Here is a 2537-nt window from a genome sequence, read left to right as displayed (position 1 = left end):
TATATTATCAATGTTTTACGATAAAAATAAAAATAATTTATTATACTTTGGAATCTTACAATAATAGTATTATAATGCGTATTATTATTAGTATTATAATGCTGCTTTTTTGCGCGCGTATGTGTATGTATGTGGATTAATGCTGCTTTTTGCGCGCGTATGTGTATGTATGTGGATGTACACACACACACACACACACACATATATCTCACACACACACACACACACACACACACACACACACACACACACACATATACATAAAATATGCACATACATATATATAATACATGTCTAAACTTTCCAAATAATTTTATTTATAAATTATGCATATCAGGGCTCGGAAAACGATGTACGTTTCGGTTGAGTTTCGATTCTGCTTGAATGTCCAAGCGTCGAGCGGCAATCTCGATCGTAGCACATAAATAAAATTTTTGAAGACTTCGTGCTCATATACCAAAGCATCTAGCTCGTTTCTAAAAACATAATATTATTTCTTGAGGATTCCTGTTGTCCGATTGATACTGTTTTTTAACGTGCAAGACCTGAAATTATTATATGCAGCACATATATGTGGCTGCGAGTCGACTGCAGAAGCCGATAACAAAACTGTAAGTTTTTTCTTTTGTTTTTCAATGAATGAAGCTGATCATGGTGTAAGAAGAATGGTGAAACATTGCGCATAGTAATGACGGAACCAATAAAATTTAGGTCCATATACATCCCCAAAATATTAATGATAACAAGGGACAACTATATTGCTTTCGAATATTTGGATCCGATTCTTATTGGCCGACTACTGCGCATCCATGATATTGTTTCATCTTTCTTGTTACACCATGGAAGCTGATAATGTTATCGTCGATACTATAATTGTGGAGAAGGAATTTTCGATCCATAAAAGCAAAATGTGAAGTGAATGTTTCATTTAATAAAAATACAGTTTGTTTACACATCGATACACATCGATACACATTTTTGATACACTTTTTTTTTTATCGATACACATTTTCTTCAGGAAACGAATTCCCAAAAAAAAAAAGGTAGTCCAAACTAATCATAGAAACACAAGGCACTATAAATTAATTTACAGCTATTTTATTTTCCCTGACAAGTGTACTAAATCACAGACTTTTCCTGACGCAACATTTTCATTTCATGACATTTTCATTACTTCCCTGATTTCCCTGACTTGTAGCAATCCCTTTGATACCTCTACATTTTACCTCTATCCTTATAATCTTATTCTATTCTTATAATCTTATTCTATTCTTATAATTCTTATTCTGTTTTTATAATCTTATTCTGTTTTTATAATCTTATTTTATTCTTATAATCTTATTCTAGCCATTCTTTAATATATTGACATTTGATAGGTGTAATAAATCTTGTAACCATGAAGGAAGATATAAGGAAACTCCACTCAGTCTCGCCAGTCTACAAAACATGGACTCATTTTAGGTTTCGAGTTCAGTTTCCAATTCTCGACACTCGCTGCGCTCGTCAATTTAGTAGTGCTGCGCATAATGAGTGCGAGTAAGAGAAATGATCATTTCTCTTACTCGCGTTCATCAGAATCGGAAACTGAACTCGAAACCTAAAATGGGTCCATGTTTTGTAGACTGGCGAGAATGAGTGGAGTCTCCTTATATCTTACTTCCTGCTTGTAACACTGCTTTCGAAGCGTCCGTGGAAGCACCAGTGTACCTGGTAGCGTCTACAACAGTAGAAAAATCGGCTTCAAAAGCCATTTCCAAAACATCAGCGTCAACTATGACGACACTGACAATGGCAGGGCTGGATAAGAAGAGACCCAAGATGGTCTCGCGTTCTACGCAATGGGAAGTTCCACCAATTGAGATAAGCAAGATAATTGGTTCAATATTAGTATAATACAAGTCATGATGTAAGAATACAAGGTGTATCATTCCCATGGATGCGCACTCGTCCAAAATAATGGCCGCTCTTTAGACTAATGTTGATCACAAATACTAAAAAGCAATGGTCAATCTTTGATTGGCGCCCCACAAGGCTACCGCCATTATGCGCAATGATACACCTTGTATTCTTACATCATGATACAAGTAATAAATAAACAAAAAGTTAAAATAAGCGTACCAGTTAATTTTAGAGAAACTATACTTTCAATCATGCTTCGGAAGCAGTGTTACAAGAAAAATCTAGTGACCGAAAACGCCGATTTGAATAGAATTTCATATTGACAGGGATTGATCATAAAAACAATAATTGATAAATAAACCAACAATTCCCCAAGAAAACGAAAAAGATATTGATGTAAAAAGTCATGTGTGTCCAACAAAGAATCAGGAGACGCGGTAGCGTCTCCGGCCATGTTCAAAAAAACTGTGAACGCTACAAGTCTCTTATCCCGAGCCACCAAAGTCCATTTTTGGGAGGTGCATAACTATTAAAATATAAAAAATTTTGAATCGAACGTCATATGTCCTGAAAGGCGGCATCGCCACGAGTAATTTGAGCCAAAAAAATTTTAAATCGGTCAAGCCGTTCTGGAGATA

This window comes from Cyphomyrmex costatus, unplaced genomic scaffold (assembly GCF_001594065.2).
Source record: "Cyphomyrmex costatus isolate MS0001 unplaced genomic scaffold, Ccosl1.0 scaffold890, whole genome shotgun sequence".
Classification (NCBI taxonomy): domain Eukaryota; kingdom Metazoa; phylum Arthropoda; class Insecta; order Hymenoptera; family Formicidae; genus Cyphomyrmex; species Cyphomyrmex costatus.
The sequence above is the reverse complement of the archived record's forward strand: the minus strand, read 5'-3'. Positions refer to the sequence as shown.